Source organism: Jaculus jaculus, chromosome 19, assembly GCF_020740685.1.
Source record: "Jaculus jaculus isolate mJacJac1 chromosome 19, mJacJac1.mat.Y.cur, whole genome shotgun sequence".
Classification (NCBI taxonomy): domain Eukaryota; kingdom Metazoa; phylum Chordata; class Mammalia; order Rodentia; family Dipodidae; genus Jaculus; species Jaculus jaculus.
The window spans coordinates 8,146,911-8,171,869 of NC_059120.1; the positions used below are offsets into that span (position 1 = coordinate 8,146,911).

General features: G+C 42.5%; 1 protein-coding gene across 5 annotated transcripts in view; it reads left to right on the forward strand.

The window, feature by feature from the left end:
* Ptgfr (prostaglandin F receptor) overlaps positions 1–24,959 on the forward strand; it is a 51,357-nt gene that overhangs the window by 3,449 nt on the left and 22,949 nt on the right. The window lies entirely within an intron of this gene.

The following is a 24,959-nucleotide window of genomic DNA, read 5'->3' on the forward strand; positions in this document are numbered from 1 at the left end:
CAGCCTCTGCAAACGAACTCCAGACGTGTGCGCCCCCTTGTGCATCTGGCTAACGTGGGACCTGGGGAACCGAGCCTCGAACCGGGGTCCTTAGGCTTCACAGGCAAGTGCTTAACCGCTAAGCCATCTCTCCAGCCCTGGTCATTTTTTCATCACGCTATTCCTTCTCGTCTTCGCTCCCCTGCCCCCCATTCCACTAAGAACCCTTCTCTTCCCAGGTAGTCCTTCCTCTGCTTTGTTGTCTCTTTCCTCTTGTCCTCCTCCATTCTCCACATTAAAATGTTTGTGGGTTCAGAACATTGCAGGTCTTGTCTGGGTGTCTTTAGGTAAAGCACGGTGGGGCCAAGAATGCACCATTTTCCAATGCAGACTTTACCTGCAGACAAAGCCTCGAAGCTACTGGGAGGTTCTGAGGACGCACTGATGCATTCCACCCTGGAAGCACGTGGCTGAGTTTAGGGAGCTAGATAGCTCAGGTTGGCTCTCTGGGTAACCCACGTGAACAAAGCGTTAGCTCAACCCGGAGAACAAGGCTGAGGTGCCGGGAGAAGCGTGGCCAGCAGACAGCCAGAGGTTCTTCTCTTTCCTTCATTCCTTAAAAAAAACTTTGTCAGCAGGGGTGTGTGTGTGTTTGTGCAGCATTTTAGCTTAGAAATGAAAGGCACAGTTAAGGAATTAACAACAAATGCCAATCATCCCTTTTCTCTTCCTGAGAGAAGACATGAACGATTCTATTTACCAAAGACATTATAGCCCAAACTCATGTCCCGAATTTCCTTTGTGATAGGAAGAATGGCAGTGTACTATGAAAGAGAAAAAAGACAGTGGAGGAAGAAGGGGCAGTGTAGGTAGATTGTTCTCATTCTTTTCCCTGCAGCATTGGGTGGGGAAGCAGGCTGGCATTCAGAGCTGATCAGGTGGAAAGGTAGACATGGTATGGTAGGGAAAGTTAGAAGTGGGGCAAGAGGAGAAGGGAGAAATAGGAGGATGGCGAGCTCACCATTGAGGAGGTGGGGTAGTCACGCACTCTGTCCTGTGCCCCCCAACATGCCAGCTGCCCAGGAAGTGTTGAAAGTGCATGTGTAAGAAACACCCTGATGGATACACATAAAAGATTATGAGCATGCTCACTGTTCAGTAGCTACGGAGAGAGTAAATTTTGTTTTACAAAAGGGCTTCTTTTCTAGTACTATTCATTTTTATTTTATTGGTTTGCAAATTGAACTTAGTTTACCTTTTAAAGAGTATTTTTATTTATTTATTTGCAGAAAGAGAGAGAGAGGGAGAGAGAGAGAGGGAGAGAGAGAGAGAGAGAGAGAGAGAGAGAGAGAGAGAGAGAGAAAGAGAGAGAGAGAGAGGGAGAGAAATGGGTACATCAGGGCCTCTTGCCACTGCAAACTAATTCCAGATGCATGTGCCATGTTATGCATCTGGCTTTATGTGGGTACTGGGGAATCAAACCCAGGCCATTAGGCTTTGTAAAGGCAAGTGTCTTTAACTGCTGAGCCCTCTCCTCAGCCCTAAATTTAGCTTCTTAGAGTATTAAACTATTTAAAAATCTTTTTATGCTTTATATTGATCGTGGGCTGGGCAGATGGAAGGATCATGTAAGAGGAGACTGGGTGTAATCATGACAAGTCAGTCTTCTGCAGTCACTGTCATACCCATTTAGGAAGAAAGAGGTAGATTTGCACCTGTCGTGTTAGATTGAACAATGACAGAGTGTCTCTAACATTTGGAAGCATATTAGTGATCATTTTTGATGGATTAATTTATGCTACTTGATACAAGGAACTTCACGAAGGAAATGACTCTTCCTCTTTTTATTTCCTCAGTTTTTTTTTTTTAATTTTGTTATTTTGAAGTAGGGTTTCACTCTATCCCAGGCTAACCTGGAGATCACTAGCCTCAGGGTGGCCTTGAACTCATGGCGATCCTCCTACCTCTCTACCTCTCAAGTGCTGGGATTAAAAGTGTGTGCCATCATGCCCCTGCCTGGTGATAGATTTATTTTTAAGGAGCTTTTCAAAATAAAAATCAAGACTGAGTGAACTGAAATTCTTTGGGTGCTTGTGAAGTGAAAAAATGAGAAAAAATGGTGGCTAAATATGTAAAAAAATAAATCCCCTTTAATATGAAGGCCATAGCCGTGGAGGTGACAGTCAGATAGCACATTAAGTGAGACACAGATAATATGGACAACTGAGGTAACTGCTCTTCTGTGCCACCTTAGACATTCTGTTTAGTTCTGGCTTCAGACGTTTGGATATAGGAGTGACAGATGAATCTATCATGGTGAAAGACCGTGGAAGGAAGCAAGATTTCAGACTTCTGCCAAGAATATTTTGAGTTTACATTTTCTCTGATTTCCTACCATGAATTTTGGTTCCTTTTACTGGTACAATAGACTTTACACTTTAGTTCATATTTAAACACATTTTTAAAGTGGAAACTGCTTCATTTTCCAGAAATACTTTTATTTACTTCCCCTTTAACTGTCAGTTAATTGACATACCTATGTATTGGTGCTTCTAGAATGCCTTTCATGTGTCTTCTTTCTGCATGAGACGTCAAGCAGGCTGGTGCACCAAGGCTACTCCTTAGTGGTTTGATATTTTGAGTTGTGTTAAGTATTGTTGAAATGACTTATATTCCTGGTTCTCTTCTGGAGAGTTGGGTCTTCATGGCAATGTCTGAACAAAAGATATGTAACTTTTGTGATCTAGACGTAAGCGTCTTGGGATTCAGTTAAGGCCATTAGACAGTGATGTATATTATTAAAAAACAACAACAACAACACAGGGTTGAAAATACTAAAACAAGATCCACTACTAATCCCTCAGTTGAAACATTTTTTCTTTTGTTCTCAAAAATCTATGATAATTAGTATAGATAGTAATTATTCACTTTGTATTGGTTTAAGGATGTTTTTACACTCATTCATTCAGTTTTAGCATGAGGATTTGCTTTATAGCCCAGGCTGGTCTTCACCTTGTGATCCACCTTCCTGACCCTCTGAGTTACTGCGATTATAGGCATGTATCATAATGTTGGCTTCTTACTTTTTAAAAATTTATTTATTTAAAAGAGAGAGAGAGAGAAAATGAATTGGCATGCCAGGGCCTCCAGCCAATGTAATCAAACTCCAGACATGTGTGTCACCTTGTGCATCTGGCTTTAGTGGGATCTGAAGAGTCAAACGTGAATCCTTAGACTTCACAGGCAAGTGTTTTAACTGCCAAGCCATCTGTCCAGCCCTGCTTTTTACTTTTTAAAGTCTCTCAGAAACCAGTTTCAGGTGTGCATTCACGTACTACCATGTGCTGTCTTGTAGGCCAGCATGTTACTTCATTTACACGTGGCGCCCTTGCCCTTCAAATGATCACAGTGAACAGGGCCTGGGAGATGGCTCCATGGGTAGTGCTTGGGGAGCACACAGGGGGCCAGAGCGGGGTTCCTCGGCTCCCAGGCAAACAGCTGGGCATGGCCAAACATGCCGGGAACCCCAGTCTTGTAGAGGAGCAACAACTAGAAAATTGCTGGGGCTTGTGAAAATGGCAGCTCTGTTTTTAGTGGGAAACTATCTAAAGGAAATATGTGAATGAGGGATAGGGGAGGATACCTGAAGTTCTCCTCTGGCCTATACACACACACACACACACACACACACACACACACAGTAAGATGCAGATGTTGGTATCTGTGTTTAAGAGGCCATTGTGGGTCCAAACACGCATAGTTTCTAAAGCAATTAAGATTTACAGCTCAAGGGCTGGAGACATTACTAAGTAGTTAATGGTTCTTTCTTGCAAAGCATGTTGGCCCAGATTCAATTTCCCAGTACCACATAAAGATTAATACACAAAGTGGCCCATGTGTACATAGTTCATTTGTAGTAAGTGGCAAGAGGCCGTGGTATGCCATATATTCTCTCTTTTATAAATAAAAATGTTCCAAAACCACAAGTAATAATAACAATAATAATAATAATAATAAAAATAATAATAATAAATGGGTATGCCAAAATCTTACAGGAAAAAAGATCCATTAAAATGTATAAATATTTTACAAATTAAAACTTTGTTTATTTTGTAGGTTGAGATCTAACCAAATCAAAGGTAAAATGATGACACTGTTATGAACTCTGACCCTTTATAATAGATTTAAGAAAGATTTCTGAGAATTCTAATTTTACAGAGAAATAGATAGCAGCATCCACATACAGCAGTCATAAATGTCCTTGTGAGTAATAGTTTGTAATCATTGGTGGAAATTTGATCATTGACTTTTGGAAAGGAATGTAGTTTACATTAAGCTCGTTCTGTTTTGGGTCCATAAGGTTTCACCAGCATATAATAAACACACCATAACCAGAGCACACAGACAGCTCCAGTGCTCCTCCCTGAGCATCATAAACACTCCATCACCACAGCAGACAGACAGCTCCAGTACTCCTCCCTGTGTATCATAAACACTCCATCACCACAGCACACAGACAGCTCCAGTGCTCCTTCCTGTGTATCATAAACACTCCATCACCACAGCACACAGACAGCTCCAGTGCTCCTCCCTGTGCATCATAAACACTCCATCATCACAGCACACAGACAGCTCCAGTGCTCCTCCCTGTGCATCATAAACACTCCATCACCACAGCACACAGACAACTCCAGTGCTCCTCCCTGTGCATCATAAACACTCCATCACCACAGCACACAGACAGCTCCAGTGCTCCTCCCTGTGCATCATAAACACGCCATCACCACAGCACACAGACAGCTCCAGTGCTCCTCCCTGTGTATCATAAACACTCCATCACCACAGCACACAGACAGCTCCAGTGCTCCTCCCTGTGCATCATAAACACTCCATCATCACAGCACACAGACAGCTCCAGTGCTCCTCCCTGTGCATCATAAAAACTCCATCATCACAGCACACAGACAGCTCCAGTGCTCCTCCCTGTGCATCATAAACACTGCATCATCACAGCAGACAGACAGCTCCAGTGCTCCTCCCTGTGTATCATAAACACTGCATCATCACAGCAGACAGACAACTCCAGTGCTCCTCCCTGTGCATCATAAACACTCCATCATCACAGCACACAGACAGCTCCAGTGCTCCTCCCTGAGCATCATAAACACTCCATCACCACAGCACACAGACAGCTCCAGTGCTCCTCCCTGTGCATTATAAACACTCCATCACCACAGCACACAGACAACTCCAGTGCTCCTCCCTGTGCATCATAAACACTCCATCATCACAGCAGACAGACAGCTCCAGTGCTCCTCCCTGAGCATCATAAACACTCCATCACCACAGCAGACAGACAGCTCCAGTGCTCCTCCCTGTGCATCATAAACACTCCATCACCACAGCACACAGACAGCTCCAGTGCTCCTCCCTGTGCATCATAAACACTCCATCATCACAGCACACAGACAGCTCCAGTGCTCCTCCCTGTGCATCATAAACACTCCATCACCACAGCAGACAGACAGCTCCAGTGCTCCTCCCTGTGCATCATAAACACTCCATCACCACAGCAGACAGACAGCTCCAGTGCTCCTCCCTGTGCATCATAAACACTCCATCACCACAGCACACAGACAGCTCCAGTGCTCCTCCCTGTGCATCATAAACACTCCATCATCACAGCACACAGACAGCTCCAGTGCTCCTCCCTGTGCATCATAAACACTCCATCACCACAGCAGACAGACAGCTCCAGTGCTCCTCCCTGTGCATCATAAACACTCCATCACCACAGCAGACAGACAGCTCCAGTGCTCCTCCCTGTGTATCATAAACACTCCATCATCACAGCACACAGACAGCTCCAGTGCTCCTCCCTGTGCATCATAAACACTCCATCACCACAGCACACAGACAGCTCCAGTGCTCCTCCCTGAGCATCATAAACACTCCATCACCACAGCAGACAGACAGCTCCAGTGCTCCTCCCTGTGCATCATAAATACTCCATCATCACAGCACACAGACAGCTCCAGTGCTCCTCCCTGAGCATCATAAACACTCCATCATCACAGCACACAGACAGCTCCAGTGCTCCTCCCTGAGCATCATAAACACTCCATCATCACAGCACACAGACCGCTCCAGTGCTCCTCCCTGTGCATCATAAACACTCCATCACCACAGCACACAGACAGCTCCAGTGCTCCTCCCTGTGCATTATAAACACTCCATCACCACAGCACACAGACAACTCCAGTGCTCCTCCCTGTGCATCATAAACACTCCATCACCACAGCACACAGACAGCTCCAGTGCTCCTCCCTGTGCATCATAAACACTCCATCACCACAGCACACAGACAGCTCCAGTGCTCCTCCCTGTGCATCATAAACACTCCATCATCACAGCACACAGACAGCTCCAGTGCTCCTCCCTGTGCATCATAAACACTCCATCACCACAGCAAACAGACAGCTCCAGTGCTCCTCCCTGTGTATCATAAACACTCCATCATCACAGCAAACAGACAGCTCCAGTGCTCCTCCCTGTGCATCATAAACACTGCATCACCACAGCACACAGACAGCTCCAGTGCTCCTCCCTGTGCATCATAAACACTCCATCATCACAGCACACAGACAGCTCCAGTGCTCCTCCCTGTGCATCATAAACACTCCATCATCACAGCACACAGACCGCTCCAGTGCTCCTCCCTGTGCATCATAAACACTCCATCACCACAGCAGACAGACAGCTCCAGTGCTCCTCCCTGTGCATCATAACACTCCATCATCACAGCACACAGACAGCTCCAGTGCTCCTCCCTGTGCATCATAAACACTCCATCATCACAGCAGACAGACAGCTCCAGTGCTCCTCCCTGTGCATCATAAACACTCCATCACCACAGCAGACAGACAGCTCCAGTGCTCCTCCCTGTGCATCATAAACACTCCATCACCACAGCAGACAGACAGCTCCAGTGCTCCTCCCTGTGCATCATAAACACTCCATCATCACAGCACACAGACAGCTCCAGTGCTCCTCCCTGTGCATCATAAACACTCCATCACCACAGCACACAGACAGCTCCAGTGCTCCTTCCTGTGTATCATAAACACTCCATCATCACAGCACACAGACAGCTGCAGTCCTCCTTCCTTGGCATTTAGACCTGTAATGTGTTTTATTTTACCAAACAGGGAAATGGGCTTTGCTTTCCCCATGAAGTGAGATTTACTCTGAAATAGAAATATTGTATTTGTTTAAGGTACAACTCATTAATGTTTATTAAAAGTTGGCAAATATCTGTGTTTCATAGTTGTGAATATGATTAACTGAGAAGAATTCATTTCATTACAATCCCAGCTGAGAAACTGAAGAAACTACAATTTGACATTTAGTTACAGGTTCATGTAGAATCTTCAAGAGTCAATCAATAGTTATAAAATTGCCTTTTGAACTTCCTGGTAAAATTGTCTTAGTATTTTATTTTATTTTTAAATTTTATTTATTTATTTATTTGAGAGCGCCAGACACAGAGAGAAAGACAGATAGAGGGAGAGAGAGAGAGAATGGGCGCGCCAGGGCTTCCAGCCTCTGCAAATGAACTCCAGACGCGTGCGCCCCCTTGTGCATCTGGCTAATGTGGGACCTGGGGAACCGAGCCTTGAACCGGGGTCCTTAGGCTTCACAGGCAAGCACTTAACCGCTAAGCCATCTCTCCAGCCCCTTATTTTATTTTTTTAGGTAAGGTCTTGCTGTAGCCCAAGATGACCTAGAATTAACTTTCTAGTCTCAAGGCTATCCTCAAACTCACCATGACCTTCCTACTCTGCCTCTCAAGTGCTGGGATTAGAGGCATGCACCACCATTCCCTGCTAAGATTGCCTTAATAATCTTCATTTCTGCCCTTACATGTGTCATGATTATTCTTAATGCTCCTTCCCAGAATATATAACTTTAAAATGCGTTTAGGATAATTGCCACACATACTTCTTCAGTCTGCCAGAGCCCAACATACTTGTTGACTGACTGTAACTTAAGTAGCATAAGTGTCAAGAGATGGGAATTGACTGACCAGAATACGGATTCTGAGCTTTGTAGGTAAGAATGAAGCAAATACTAAAACCACATGGTAAATTGGAAAGTTTCCTACCTCAGCAAGCATAGTTGTATGACAATTAAACTTCAGCTGTCTTTTAATAGAAGGCCACGTATTTGACTTAGCAACCTTGCAGAGATAGAAGAAAATGTTGAGCAGTGTGTGTGGGGGAACATGAAGCATATGAAGACGAAAATAACATGTTGTGTGGTTGAGTTTCCCCGCGCGCTGAGCCCGCTCGCACAGGTACAGTTTGATTTCCCTTCTCTTCGTGTTCTTACTCTTAGGCTAACGCTTCTCGTCAGTGTGGCAGATGGATGACATTAGGCTGCTGACCTGGGTGATAATCAGACTCAGGTTGATGAACTTTCACGGAAATTGCTAATGGTACTAGCATCATGAGGACCAGGTCTTAGAGACTTCATGGCTAGGACAGAGCAAGGGTACCTGGTCGAATGCTGCGACTGGTGAAGTTTATTGTCTTATAAAGACTGCCCCTTGTCGTTATTTAAAACCATGCAGTGGAATTGCTATGTGTGTGTGTCCTGTCTTCAGCACTGAAGGATGGAGAGTCATGTACATCTGTTTGTGTATAATACGGAAATTGAATGAGCATGTATTCTGGTCTGGATTATGACCAGTCATTCCTAACTCTTGGCACATCCAGTGGGATTTGGACAATGTCTAGTGACACTATGATAGTGTCATGATGGTGCTGTGCAGAATAGTTTCACTGCCCTGACCATGCGTGTATGTGCTGTACATATGTGTGTCTGCAAACAATATGTACATATTTTATGTACTTATGTACACACAAAGTCCATGTTTGTGAGCATATATCCACTCACAAAATGGACTATGTAAATATGTAGAGAAAGAGAGAGAGAGAAGAAACACGTAATTGTTAACTTCTTTCTAAAATTAAAAAGTTAAGTATCTGGGCTGGAGGGATGGCTCAGTGGTCAAGGCGCTTGTCTGAAAAGCCTAAGGACTCCTGTTCTACTCTCCAGCTCCCACATCAGCCAGATGCACTTAGGTGAGACAAGCGCAAGGTTGCACATGCCCACCAGGGGGCGTAGCGTCTGGCATTCGATTAGGGTGGCTAAGGCTCTGGTGTACCAATTCTCTCTTTGTGTCTCTCTCTCACGCTCTTAAAAAAAAAAAAAAAAAAAAAAAAAGTTAACTAATGCACCATTTGGCCTGATTACACTAAAGAAGAGGCATTCTGAAAAACTTAAAATCAAAATGGACTCATTTTACTCCAGATCTTGACAAGCAAGTCTTTTTGGCCCTTGTTGGATTGCTGTTGATTTTAGGGCAAATATTGCATAGGTAGTTTTGGCTGGCTTTCCATATGGAGTGGGAGTACCCTCTTTCTCCTCTTTCTTTGGAATATGGAAGCCACAGTGAAGTCACCTGGATATGGGGACCTAATGTTTTCTGGGTTCTACTTCCATGAAGCGCTTCAGCAACTCAGAAGAAGTTTCTATCAGGGTGCTGGAGAGATGGCTTAGCAGTTAAGACACTTTCTGGGAAAGCCAAAGGAGCCATGTTCAAGTCCCCAGTACCCACATAAAGCCAAGATGCCCAAGATGGCCTATGTGTCTAGAATTTGCTTGCAGTGGCTGGAGGCCCTGGTGTAAATACTCATCTGCTTTTCTCTCTCTTACATAAATAGTGTTTTTAAAAGTTAGGGTTAGTAGAAAAGCACGAGATATTATGTGAATATAGCTTGGCCTGCGGGAGCTCAGCCGGCTTTCTCATCTGCGCTGCGCGTCGTCCCTGGCTTGGGGTCACTGACCGCGGCTGGCAGAGACATGGCTCTGGGAGGCAGGGAGGGCATTTCTGCCCCACGCCTTGTGTGCTTTGCCTGGAACGCTCCCCCTGCCATTCCTGTGGCTTCCACACTCTTTTCTGGTTGCTCAAACATCCTCTGTGTAGGTTATCTGAAAAACTGCCCCATCTCTCTTGTTCTCTTTCCCTCCTATGCTTTCTTTCCTTCATAGAATTTAGCAAGGTCTGATATCATGGGGTGGATTTTTTTGGTTAATCAGGTGGCTCTTTGGCTTCTGTCTCTTACATATGAGCTACTTGAGAGAGGAGGCCTTGTTAGTGGCTCTGCCTTCAGCTCCCAGACAGCACTGGAGCACAGGAGGCCCAGCCAGTGAGGCCATTGTTTCAACTTTGTCTTTGATTGGCAGAGGTCATGAGGACCTGGTTGGTAAGGCCCCAGGGTTATGTTTAGTACTTCCAAGAACAGCATTCAAGTATTCTGATATGAGGAATATCTGTAAAGTTGGGATAGAATTTAGCAATTTTGAAGCATCTAGAGGAATTCCACAGATAAATTAGACTTGATATTTTATTTTTACGATATTAGGATAATTTGTTTATGAGTCATTTCCTCTGTGAGTCGCAGTGGTGCTTCGTGGTTTTACATGGCTAGTCTTTTAGTTTCTAAAGTTAATGAGGCAGGAGTCAATGGGTGCTGAACAAATAAACCAATAAACCAAGTATTGAATGGGAAGTATTAAGACAAAGGAAAATGTTAAGCAAGAGAAATGTAGAGTAACTTTCCTCATAGTCATTAGCACTGCCTTTTTCTTTATAGACACACTTTTATCCTCTCTCTATAGCCCCATAATGTGTGAGGGAATATCCTCTTGGGACAAGAGGAGAAAATTACTTTGGATAAAGACTTACAGGTATTAAGTATCACACGTTCGCTATCAGAAAATGAAATCTTAATGCTAAATGTTGGGATTAGTCTGATAAAATGGTACGCTTGGTAATGTCTTGTCTTTACTGGCTGGCTGATGTGTGTACATATGTATTTGGGTGTATGTGTCGTTTTTGTTCCTTTTTGGTGACAGGGTCTCCGGTATTGCAGACTGTACTTGCACTTGCTGTGAGCTCAGGACGGCCTTGATTCTGGTCCTTCTGCCTGCGCCTCCCTGTACCTGTGATTGCCGGAGCACACCACCACGAACAGTTGATGCAGCGCTGAGGACCGAACTCAGGGCTTCGTGTGTGTTAGGCAAACACTGTACAAAATGAGCTCTATGCCCACCCTTGATTTGTATTGCTGATGAGACTAAAAGACTGGATGCATCTTATGTTCACAAGTGATTAAATGTCAGCACAATCCAGTGGTGGTTGTAGTGGACGGGCTGTGGGGTGTCTACATGCTTGGCTCTTAGGCTGAGTTCTTACATGAGGAAGTTTTCTTCAGCTGAGGGGAACTGACTTGACTATGATTGTGTCACTATCGCTGTGGTCATTCCATACGGTGACAGGCAGTGTGAGAATGTAAGCCACAGCGCCTTTTTGCCTCACTTGGGATCCTGCAGGCCCATTTATGCCCCCTTGCTTGCTGAGGCCCTCACAGGGGGCTTGCTGGTGCACCTGCCGGGGGCGGGCCTTGCATCTTGCAAAATGACCTCTGCCCAGTCCTGCCGCCCTCCCTGCCTCGCACACCCTGGAAAGCTCTCTCTGTATGCAGATCTGTCTCAAAATCTATTTCCTACAGAGTGTGCCTTGGGACATTGATTCAGAAGCCTGTTAGTTCACGTCTTATGTACATAGAAAGCATACTTCACATGTGTTCAGAGCCTGACTTGACAGACACATTAAGTTCTGTCTATGGAATTGAACTTGAACTGAGTTGAATGTCTTCTCCCTCCACAGAAATGTATGGTGTCCTGTGAAGGTCATTCAATTAAAGAGGAGACAGTGGGAGGTTGAGAAGTTAACAAAAAGCTGTTGCTTAAAATGAACACATTGGTGTGGAGTGCTTTATTATTTTGAGTTCACTTACTCTTGACTAAACACGGCTTCCTGTTTTCAAGGAGAGGAACTTATAAAAAATCCCCAAGATTTCAGACATGGAGACAGCATTTATAAAACATGAATGATTTAAGTGTAAACAAACCAAAAACATGTGGATTAAATTTATATCCTTGTAGGCATAAGAATTCTATTCAATGTGTTTGGGGCTTTTTAATTAAGCCTCAACACATTTGAGGTAGAGTTCAAGATGCTCATGAGCCGCACATCTCCTCTGGCTGCCAGGTTTACTTTTAAGTGCTGGGACTTAGCTGGGCAGGAGGTATACAGGGGCGCTCCCCCTCTGTTTGGCTTGGAAGGTGTTTACAGCCACACCGGTTTGTCCTGGTTTAACAATGTCGTTTCTTTATGTTCAGAGAAGGACAGGTGAAATTTTGGCCATTGCAACGATGACTTTCAAGGCTGGTAACCCTGTCATTCTCTCTGTTCTCTGACCGGGTGTAAGGGTGTTTTCATGCCATACAGGAGTGGGTAGCGTTGTGGTTTATACAGACAGGGAGGTGGTTTTCCTTGTTGCTCCTCAGTCATTGAACCCCCAAATACAATTAAGAGTGTGGAGTGCTGAGATGGAGTGTGGTTGCGGTGTGATATGAGGGAGACGGAGACAATTCGATTATGTGAACAGAATTACTCCAGACCTTTCTGCTCTGTCCCGATCACGCCTTCCGTTGAGACTAGTTATTCAGAGCACAGGCAAGGAGGAGGGACCTCAGCCTCACCACCTCTCAGCTATGACCTTGGAGTGACTCTGAGCACATGTGTGAGCTGATGACAGCAGTTGTGTTTATTCAGAGGTGCTGCCAGGTGAATGGCTTGCCCTCCTAAAAAGCATGGCAGGACAGCGGGCACAAAGGTAACTCACAGCAAAGCTGAAAACAGCAAAATCTATTGGCATCACTGCTTGCCACCATGCTGATCAAAACTGATTACATGCGAGCAGTGTTATCCACCCAGGTAAGAGGTTTTTGTTCAAACAGTTTAAAAAAAATCTATATTTGCCAGACGTGGTGGCGCGTGCCTTTAATCCCAGCACTCAGGAGGCAGAGGTAGGAGGATCGCCGTGAGTTCGAGGCCACCCTGAGACTCCATAGTGAATTCCAGGTCAGCCTGAGCTAGAGTGAGATCCTACCTTGAAAAACAAAACAAAACAAAAATCTAATTTAATCGGTTTATCAAGTATTGGGCACTCATGATCGTACAAACAACCCAAAGAGTAGGAAAAAAAGAAAATGGCATGAAAGTAAGATAGAGACTAATGGGGAAGAAGGGCATTAGTGGGCGGGGGATAAGAAGGCAATTGGGGAAATAAGATCAAAATCTATTCTGTACTTGTATGAATATGTTCCATTCAGATGCGAACTCCCATTAAGACTCCCTGTGAATGGTTGTAGTGGAGGGAAAGGGTAGAAGCTGACGGTGTCAGAAAACTCCCTCGGACACTTTTGCTCAGCTTCTGACACTGGTCCTCTGCCGCCAGCTCTTCAGAAGTGAAGACGTGGCCGGCTGGGCATTTGCACCTTGTGCTGACGTACACGTTCTAGTAATTCCGATCGCTTGGAAGGTATGAATTTATAGACAACAAAGTAAATTAAAATCTGAGAGGCTGTTACGATCAGTAGGTATAAGGCACCGTGGTGGAGCTGTGAGAGGGGCTTTCCTCAGAGAGCTGAGGCGAGGCCAGCGGTGGGCCACGAGCCGTGGAAGAGGCACAGCAGTGTAGCGGCTCAGGGTCAGGGCTCAAGGCCCTTTCCTTCCACTTCTTGGTCATGTGATTTGAATGGCAGGTTTGAATTTCCTCATATATGCAATGGATTTAGCAATACTTCTCACTGTAGGTTTGTGGGATGACTAACAGATGAAAATTGTGTGAAGCACTTAAAACAGGGCTGGCGTCTATTAAGTGCAGCGTGCTTTAGCTATCATACTTTTAAAATCACTGTTACTGTTCAATGTAATGCTGCCACATCGTAGTTTTGTCAGTGAGCTCATCAAAAGGACTTTTAAGTTACTTAGGAAATGAAGAGTGAGTGTTACTAAGGGGCTGTCACTTCTAATTTCCAGACTCACACTTAATCTTTTATTGGTTTGACAAGTACTTAGTGGGTGCCTGTCACATGACAGGCATTTTTCTGGAATAGTAATCACTATGATCCAACTGTTCCCAATATTTATGACCTTAAGCAATGGTACTTGTACAGAATGAAAAGATGTGTGTCAAACATTGAAATATGAAGATTCTGTTTACACTGGCCTGGGTATCCTGCTGCAAGTGTGGATGAGATTTAAAAAAAAGTAATTGTATGTGTGTGTGCATGTGTGCATGAATGTGTGTGTGCGCGCACACACATGTGCACATCAGGATCTTTAGCTAATGCAAACAAATGCCTGTCTGACTTTATATGGGTGGCTGGGGAATTGAACCTGGGCCAGAAAACAGGCTTTGCAAACAAGTTTCTTTAACTGCTGAGCCATCTTTCCAGTGTCCCAGATTATTCTTTTATTATATTGTATCATTATTTTGTAAAAAGTTTTAAAAAAATTATTTATTTGAGAGCATGAGAGAGGGAGAGAGAGAGAGAGAGAGAGAGGGAGAGAGAGAGATCCGGGGGGGGGGATGAGAATGGGCACACCAGGGCCTCCAGACACTGCAAATGAACTCCAGATATGTGCACATCTTTATGCATCTGGCTTACATGGGTCCTGGAGCATCAAACTGAGGTCCTTTGGCTTTGCAGGCAAATACCTTAACCTTGAAGCCATCTTTCCAGCCTGCTATTTTTCTATGTAGAGAAAGAGATATATTGAGAGATACAGAGAGATAGGAGAGATAGATAATTGGTGCACCAGAGCCTCAGCTACTGCGATCAAACTCCAGATGCTTGCATCACCTAGTGGACGTGTGCAAACTTGCGCTTGCCTCACCTTTGTGTGTCTGGCTTACTTGGGATATGGAGAGTAGAACATGGGTCCTTAGGCTTCACAGACAAGCACCTAAACTACTAAGCAGTCTCTCCAGCCCACTTTATTTTATTTCATTTGTTTGTGTGTGCATGTGGGTGTGTACTGGCTTGCATGCCATAGTGTGCTATGATCCACCTCTCTGAGACAGGGCCTCATGCCATTGCAAATGAATGTCAGATTAGCTGGCCAGGGAACTTCAGATACTCCTGGTCTGCTTCTCGTTGTCACGTATGTGCTGGGATCACAGATGCATGGGCCACTTTGCGCTTGGTTTTACATGATGCTAGGGAATTGAACCTAAACTGGCAACATTTTTAACCACTGAGCAATCTTCCCAGTCCAATATTATTTTTGACAATTTAAGAAAGGAAAAACTAATGTTGGGCACCATTTACAAAGAGAAGTTACCTAAGATGGAATTCAAGTCAAGTAAGTTACCTAAGATGGAAGCCAAGTCAAGTCAAATAATGTAAATTGTTCAAAGCAAGAAGAAATCAGGTAACAATGTATATACTTCTAGAGATGATGGACTGTATATGTGAGGACTTCTTACTTTTTGGTACAGGTTTTAGCAAGACTCGAATACAGAAGATTGCAGTGAATTAATATTAAAAGATTTTTCAAGTGATGAAATGAGAACAGTTAAATCAGATACTACATGCTTAATGATTAAATTAACATTTCCTATTATGTTTTGGTAAGTATAGTAAGTAACTCAGGGCAGAGGAGAAAAATCGTGGGGTGGTGAAGCATTACAGAAACAGCTAGCTCTTTTTGAGAATATAGGTTAGAGATGTTGAAAAGATTAAACAGAAAACAAAACTAAAATTGCTGTGAGCCTTAATAACAGAAATTATGAAAATATTGAACTCATTCATATTTTTGTTTATGTAATTATTAACTCATCTATTGACCTATTCTTGGGCTTTGATGATGAGAAATCTGGGTGTCTTCCTAGGTAGATGGTAAAGGATACAGGCAGAGAAACAACCTCAGAAAATATTTAAGATAAATTTTAAGCATGAAGCTATCAGGGTTGGGTGTGGTGGCTCACGCCTTTAATCCCAGCTATTGGGAGCCTGGGTTAGAGTGAGACCCTACCTTGAGAAAAACAAACAAACAACAAAAAACAACAAAAACAAAAAAAAAAAAAACAAAAAAAGAAAATGAAACTGTCTACCTTCTTCACAGCCTATACCTGATCTCCCTTTATCTTCTCTTTCTGCTTTCAATATGGGGTAAATATAGCAATCTTTATTTTCCTGTCTGTGCTTGGGAACAAGCCAGGAAGCAAATTTCTCAGTAAGCGAAGCTGGAATGGAGTTAACTAACACATGTGACTACACACTACGTAGTCACACGGTTGTGTACGTGACTACACACTAAATAGTTATAGGTTTGTGGCAGCAACAGTGGTGGCTGTTGTTATCACATATCCTTTATTTTGCTTTTTGCATTAATGTTCATGTGAAGCTCAGGACCAAAATAGAGGAGGGAAACTAAAAAAAAACACGTTAATGGCTGAGAGCTGGGCGGCAAGGATGGGCCTGCAGAGAAGGCCAAGACACGGGGCTGAGGGAAGCTCGTAGAGCTGCGTGCACAGAGGCTTCTCCTGTTTGAAGGTCCTCCTCGCTGCACAGCCATCTTCTGCTTAGTCAGTAGCATTAAATTTCATGTATTGTATTCCATTAAGACACTTTAAAAAAGACACAGCATTTTCTTTTGCTATAAAATTTTTTGTAAAATCAAATGCCAAGAAAATGAAGAACAAATGTGCACAGAGATAACCACTATTAGCATCACATGTGTGTTCTTTCACCTATCGAATACAGGAAGAATAGTGCTTCACTTCTTTGATTAGTAGACTAAATACTTCTCTCAGGCATTATTGTCTCCTTTTGCAAGGTGCATTTTTCTACCCAATTTTTCAAGCACTCTTTGGATCATGAAGAACATATAATTCTGATATATAAAAATAATTGTGAAATCAATTACTCCAAAAGTTTCTTTTTTTGAGGTAGGGTCTCTCTCTCTGGTCCAAGCTGACCTGGAATTAACCATGTAGTCTCAGGGTGCCTTGAACTCATGGGGATCCACCTACCTCTGCCTCTTGGGTGCTGGGATTAAAGGCATGCACCACCATGCCTGGCTATTCATTTTTTTAAGTATAATTTATTTTAGCTTGATTTGGGTATATAACTGGAAAGGATTTGCACTGATACATGAACATTCTTTTTTGTGTTTTGAGGAACCACTAAACTGGTTTTCACAGGTGTTACACCACATTACTTTCTTAGAAAGAATGTTTGCAGATTCTAATTCCTCTACATTTGTTCATTTATTTTGTTGATTTACTTTTATCTATCATATATCTGTCTACCTACCTACTACCTACCTACCTATAATATGTCATAACTGTTCTCAAAGAAGTCAAGTGATAACTAGAAAAGATTTAATTTGAATTTTTTAAAAATATTGGCTATCCTCTTTTATTTATGAGAGAGAGAGAGAGAATGGGCACAACAGGGCCTCTAGCCACTGCAAACAAACTCCAGATGCATGCGTCACCTTGTGCATCTGGCTAATGTGGGACCTGGAAAATTCAACCTGGATCCTTAGGCTTCACAGGCAAGTGCCTTAACTGCTAAGCCATTTCTCCAGCCTTAATTTGAATATATATATATACATACATACATACATCCATATATATATATATATATATATATATATATATATATATTTTTTTTTTTTTTTTTGGTTTTTCAAGGTAGGGTCTCACTCTAGTCCAGGCTGACCTGACCTGGAATTCACTATGTAGTCTCAGGGTGGCCTCAAACTCACAGTGATCCTCCTACCTCTGCCTCCCAAGTGCTGAGATTAAAGACATGCACCACCACACCCGGCTTTAATTTGAATTTTAAATAACTATGCTTAGCATTGTTTCATTGGTTATCAGCTATTTGTATATGCTTCCTAAGAAGTCTTTTATTTAAGGTATTATATTGATCTATGCAATTTCCTTGTATTTCAGTCTTTTCCTTGTTTTAGAGACAAGTTCTTGCTGTCTAGCCTAGCTGCTCTGCAATTCACGATACAGCCTAGTCTGGCCTTGAGCTCCCAGCGACCCTCCTGGTGCACTGTCCGCAGTCCTGGGGTTGCAGGCATGTCCCACCACAACCTCCACTAAATCTAACCACAACTATAGGGAAGGCATTATTTCCTATGTACTTTAAGTAACTTGAATGGAAGTGGCTTCATGATGAGTTGGCATCAGTTCAATATGTTTTCTTGAGACTTTTAGGATGTTTTCTGTCTTAATTTGGTTTTCTATTTTTAAAAATTGTTTTATTTATTTATTTATTTTAGACAAGCATGTGCATGCATGCACATGCGTGTGTGTATGTGTGTGAGAGAGAGAGAGACAGAGAGAGAGAGAGAGAGAGGGAATTGGTGCACCAGGGCCTCAGACAGTGCAATCAAACTCCAGATGCTTGCGCCACCTAATGGGCATGTGTGACCTTGTGTTTTCCTCCCCCTTTGTGTCTGGCTTATGTGGGATCTGAAGAGTTGAACATGGGTCCTTAGGCTTCACAGGCAAGTGCCAGAACTGCTAAGCCATCTCTCCAGCCCTATTTCATTTTTTTTTGACAATTTTCAGAACAAACATTACTACTTAATTTAGACTCTCAAATTTTTGTTATAATAAAACCTAGCTTTCTAAAATTTCTTCTTGGGTAATTCTAGCACCTTTGTTGGTTCTATTTTCTTCTGAGAGCCAGTCACATTTTCCTGTTTCTTTGTTAAATATTATTATTTGATTACACCAAAGCAATGTGAATATTATATTAGGGAGAGTCTGTGCATTCTGTTATTTTTCTCTGAAGAGTATCGCAATTTCTTGTTTTAGCAGGAAATTAATTTGATCAAATTTGGAGAATGTTTAAGTCTCAGTTTAATTCTCTTATCTTTTCTTACATTGCATGGAGTCTTTGCCATCATACATGTTTCAGTGTCAGTCTCAGATTTAATATGAGCTTATGTATAACATTTCCAGTATTCCTTTCTGGCCTCTGGCTCTCAGACCAGGCAGACTGTGGGCTCATGCTTAGAGGCTTGGCTACTATGTGTGGTATAGGCAGGAGTGTGCTCTCCAGCTCAAACCAAGAAGGGGACTCATCCTTTATTTAGGAATTGAATCTCGTCCAGGTTTTGCCTGCCTTTGGTTACACTCCAGTGTCCTGCCATGTGGCTCTCCTTATTTTTTTCTTTTTTTTTTCTCAGAATATAACAAAACTTCATGGTTTTGTTCAATGACATAAGTATTTTTTCAGCCCACAGTTATTGGCCCTGCCCTTAGGATTCACCATGGCCCTTTTAGGGTGACATAAGAGCTTAATCTGAGTGAAGGTGGCTCAGTATTCTTTTTAGCTTTACTTGAATAAAACACCCTTGTTGAAATAAGATTCAGACTTTTTTTCTTTCTGAATTCATGTATTGCTATATTCCATAATTATTTCTGACATTTTCTGGAGTTCTATTTGGAGAATACAGTACCTGTCACACAAAGAGAATTAAATAAAATTTGTTAAGAGTTGAGGAAAATGAGTTCCAAAAATATGATCAAAAATAAAATAGACTTACATTATGTTTTGTTTTATTGGCCTAGTTATGTGATATATATATCTGATCATATTGTCTCCATCCTAGTGATTGTTATTTTGATTAATGTCTACATCCACTAGAGTATAAAGTTAGTTTAGGGGTGTGAAGAGTAAGGAGAGGGATTGCTTTCAAAATTGTATGTTGACAAATGTGTTTCTCTTGGTAAGAAGCTTTGTTTGTGGGTGGGGAGATGGCTCAGCAGTCAGTGCACTTGCCATAGAATTATGAGGGCTTGAGAGGGCTTTATTCACCCTGAGTTTGACTCCCCGGCACCCATGAAAACAACTGTGTATGGCCATGTGCACCTGTAGCCTCAATTCTGTGGCTAGCAAAGGCTGGAGAATGGTTGGAACTCACTGGTCAGCTGGCCTCACTGGAGAATGGCAGCTCTGGGTTCAGGGAGAGACTCCATCTCAAGGAAGCAACGTGGAAGAGCGATGTACAGGAATGCCCGATGCACTCTTCTGGCCTCCACATACCCATGCATGGGGCACACTCATCCGTGAGGGGCACACACATCTGCGCACACATACACAGCACATAACACACAAGAGAAAAAAATACTGAAATTTTACATCAAAATTGCTATCTCTTAAAGACCTTGCCAACATTACCCTACTTTGAATACTTCAAGTCTGAAATCAATTTAAATGTTTTCCTTCTTGATTGGTTGCTTCAAGGATTATTCTTGAAATTTACCTCAGTGTGGAATTCTTATGATTTTTTTCTTTTTCTTTTACTTCAGGATACTCTTTTAATCTGATTCAATACTTTATTGTATATCAGATGATTTTTTTTTTTGTTTACAGTTCTGCCTACTTTGGTCTTTCTTATGAAATGTATATTACAAGAATATCAGAGCTCCTTGATTTATTTTTAATAACACCTTCTTGTGTATTGCCTGTATTTTTTTCTACATGAAGTTCTACACAAATTTTTGAAGGAATTTAATTTGCTACTTTCATTGCATGCTTTGCATTTTGAAGTGTGGCATGAATAGTTTATCTCTGGTGTGTATCTGGAAACTTTCATGGTTCTTTGAATGGCCTACGTATTAATGCAGCTCCCAGTCACCTGATTTCCTGCTCTTTGGATTCAACATGACCCTCATAGGCTTGAATTACAGATATAACTGCCTATGTTGTACCAATGACAATCTGGGAATGATTTACTGTCCCCCATAGACACGACAGCTTCCCACTCCATACTGCAGAGAACATGGATTTCCTTCTGCCTGTCGCTGAGACCCGCTCTGTACTTACCCTTTCTTTGCCCGGGTTGGCTGGCATATACAGTGTTGCTAATTCCATCAGGGCAATGAAATTTGGGCAGGAAGAAAGCAAAATCAAAGAGTTCATTGTTAATTCAAAACTTGTATTTCTTATAATAATTCTGTTTAAATTACATGAACTTGCTTTAAAATAGCGAATTATTTTAGTATGTAATCTTTGTCATTTTGGACATTTTTGTCTTTAAGATACTGAGATAAATGCTCTTTTTATTATGTTGACTTTCAACATTGTACTGGTGAGATGTCATTATACCTGGGGCTAGCCATTCTTACTAATGGATTGTAGCATCAACATTCAAGTTGAGCAGAGAGATACTCCTTCCTTTTTTCTTATATTCTCCATGCCTTTTGGTTGATCCACCCCCACACCTTAGGGCTGGACCCTGGGATCCACCCACAGGGGCACCTCCTCCAGCCAGGTGGCTACAGACCTAAATAACAAACTAATAAAATCTGGGATAGATCAGAGGCCATCCATTCAAACGATTACAGTCCTTGAACCCCAAACCCTTAGTTCATGTCTGCTTTAACCAAAGAATTGGATAAAATAAGACTGAGAAGGATAATTGTTACATTATTATATTTATTTAGGGAAGTACAAAATCAAGAGAAAGAAAATAGATACATGTCTGCTTTAACCAAACAATTGGATAAAATAAGACTGAGAAGGATAATTGTTACGTTATTATATTTATTTAGGGAAGTACAAAATCAAGAGAAAGAAAATAGATACACTGGCGTGAGCTGAGAGCCCACGTGGTGGGCCTGGAGGAGATGTAAAGAGAGAGTTAAAGAGGGGGAAAGGAAGTACAAAGAGCTCCTGTGTGGAGAGCAGCAGGGGTAGAGAGCCCTTGTGGGAGTCGGGGGGGGGGGGGGTCTTCCCTCTTTCAGCCCAGTTGGAGCCAGTCAAGAGGGCCTGCCCTCCCCTGGTATTTATAACCCCATGATGGTGGGCTCTTCCTCCTGGCTCAGGTGAGCCAGAGAGATAGCGATTTGTCCTAGCTAGAGGCTGCTGTTGGAAGAGGCTAGCCATGATGCCAAGTCCTGGGGGCTGAACTTGACCGATCAGAATGTAAGGATTAGATTTCAATTCTAGAAAAGGGGACCTCCCTCTTGGGAGGGTTCAGGTTGTTTGTAGAAAAAACAGATCTAGGGAAGAGATAAGAAGTCAGATCATACTTTGATCTCTAGCAAAGTGGAGACTGCAAGGATAAGCCCAAAGACATTTCTGCTTTTTTACTTTGAGGGGCTCAGTCACACTAAACTACCTAGCAAGCTACCTGACTTCCTTTCATCATGACTGTCAGCGAGTTTCTAGATTAGGTTAATTGAGGTGGGGAGACACATCCTAACCATTCTATGGGTTTGGGATCCTAGGCTGAATAAAATGGAGAAATCTAGTTGAGCATCAGCATTTATCTCTTACTGTCTCTCTCTCTCTCTCTCTCTCTCTCTCTCTCTCTCTCTGTCTCTCCTGCTGATGTGATGATGTGACTCCAGCTTCCTGTTCCTCCCCATGCTTTTCCAGCATGATGGACATCTCTTGAAAATGTAAGCTGACTTAACCCCTTTTCTTCTTTAAGCTACTTGTGGTCAGATATTTTGTCACAGCAACAAGAAAGTTGCTGACTCAGGTGGCCACTCATCTAGGAGTGATTTTGACCATGTGCTTTTGACTTTCTCCTGTTGACCCATGTCAGCTTTGTCTCTGAGCTCAACAGCTGCAGCACAAAACCCAATCTGCTCAATCAGAGAGTTTCACACTGATGTGAGTTTCCATATGGTTGATGGAGGAAGCCCTTTATGGATGGCTGAAAAAAAAAAAAAAAAGAACGAATAACCCTTTCCCTTTATATGCATTCCCTTGTCTTGAATGCCTCCCTTAAATGTGAGCTAACATTAGGAAATAGGCATATACTGGTATTCACTGAACTTGGCTTGTTTTGCTTCGTTTCCAAAAACTCAAGCTGAAATCAACTACACTCAACCCCATCTTATGTGCTAAGTAGTCTGAGGATACAAGAAGTAACATGCTTGACTGACTTCTAGACCAAGCAAAGTTGCAAGAGAAGAAGTGTCTAGGAACTTCTCCACTACCACCCCTCCCTCTCGAAGGCTAACACACTCCCAGAATACTCCCAGCTTGAAGGATGGAGGTCTCTCTTTTCACTTATACAGAACACCACTGGGTTCTGTGGGAAATAGTTGTGAGCACTCTTTTTGGTGGGGAGAGGAAGAAATTTAGCTTTAGGCTGTACTCCTAAACTATTTTATCCCATACTATTCAGCCCGTGAAGGGGATGGATGTGCTAGCATGTGTTTAAAAATAAATTATAGAAGTGATCCCTGAAAATTTTGTGGCAGAGGAAACAGAAAGATTATAAGAGCCACAGGGTGGAAGGGAATGTCCAGAGGCACTATCCCCCTGTCTTTACAGTGACTGACTGATGCTCTCACATCTCATAACCCACAATCCCAGGGGGAATACCAGAAATCCCACTGAGGAGGGCCCTCAGTGAAATGGGAGCAGGGAGGAGGGAAATTATGGAATTAACACATGATGTGTCCATACAAAGTTTCTGAACAATAATAATAAGAACAACAACAATAATCATAAATGATCCCTGAAAATATAGCATGGCTTTTAAAACAGGTGATTACAGTAGACTAAATAATGCTTTTACAGTTAAAATCAGAACACTCATATGGATGCTAGGTATTGCTAAACATTTTTATTTGCAAAATTATTTAAATAAAATGCCATAATTGCATAGCTGCACATGAAAATCACAACTACAAACTTTAGCAAAACCTGGGCTATATCAGGGTCATCCATTCAAATGATCATTGGTGACTAGTAGCTAAAAATTACCTTTTAAAGAATATGTCATCCTGAGCTAGAAAGATGGCTGAGCTGTTAACGGAGCTTGCTTACCTGATAGGCCAGGCTTGATTCTCCAGTACCCACATCAAGCCAGATGTACAAGGTGTTATGTGTATCTAGACTTCATTTGCAGTGGCAAGAGTCCCTGGCATGCTCATTCCCTCTCTTCTTCCCTTCTCTCTCTCTATGCAAATATATATATATATTCCAAAACAGAACATGCTATCTTGGGAGGTAGAGGTAGGAGGATCAGAAGCTCAATACTGGTCTCAGTTATATAGTGAGCCTGGGTGATTTTAGCTAAAACAAAACAAAACAAAACAAAACCAAAACAAAACTAAATCAAACCAACCAAGCAAACAGCAAACAAACAAAAACAGGGAAAGAATATGTTACTGTGGCTTTAAATATGAATCCAAATCTGTTATTAAAGGAACTCTGAAATTCTTGATTTGTCTCTAACTCTGTATTGCACTCCACTGTAGCTTGCATTTATCTACTCTGGATAAATACAGCCTAATTTGGCCAACTCACAGAGCGAGTACTGTTGGTCCTGTGACTGTCTCATCTCCGCCGTGAGCAGGGAGCTCCTCAGTGACGCGGCCAGTGCCATCTGTTTCCACTCTGTTTTCTTTGGTGCCCAGGACACTGCTTGGAAAGACCCAAGGAAAATACAGCTCATCTTTAGACCCTTTCATCATGAATAACTTAGTGAACAGAACAACATGCTTATGGCTATGGTTATTAGATACCTGGGAATGTCACCTGAGGGCTTTGTTTCTAAACTATTATTTTTTTTTTGAAAAAAGTTACACTTTTAAAACAATTATTTTTTATTGACAACTTCCATAATTATGGACAATAATCCATGGTAATTCCCTTCCTCCCCCAACTTTCCCCTTTGAAACTCCACTCTCCACCATATCCCCTCCCCCTCTCAATCAGGCTTTTATTTTGATGTCATGATCTTTTCTTCCTATTATGATGGATTTGTGTAGGTAGTGTCAGGCACTGTAAAGTCATGGATATCCAGGCCATTTTGTGTCTGGAGGACCAAGTTGTAAAGAGTCCTACCCTTCCTTTGGCTCTTACATTCTTTATGTCACCTCTTCCACAATGGACCCTGAACCTTGGAAGGTGTAATAGAGATGTTTCAGTGCTGAGCACTCCTGTCACTTCTTCTTAGCACCATGGGGCCTTCTGAGTCATCTCAAGGTCACTGCCAT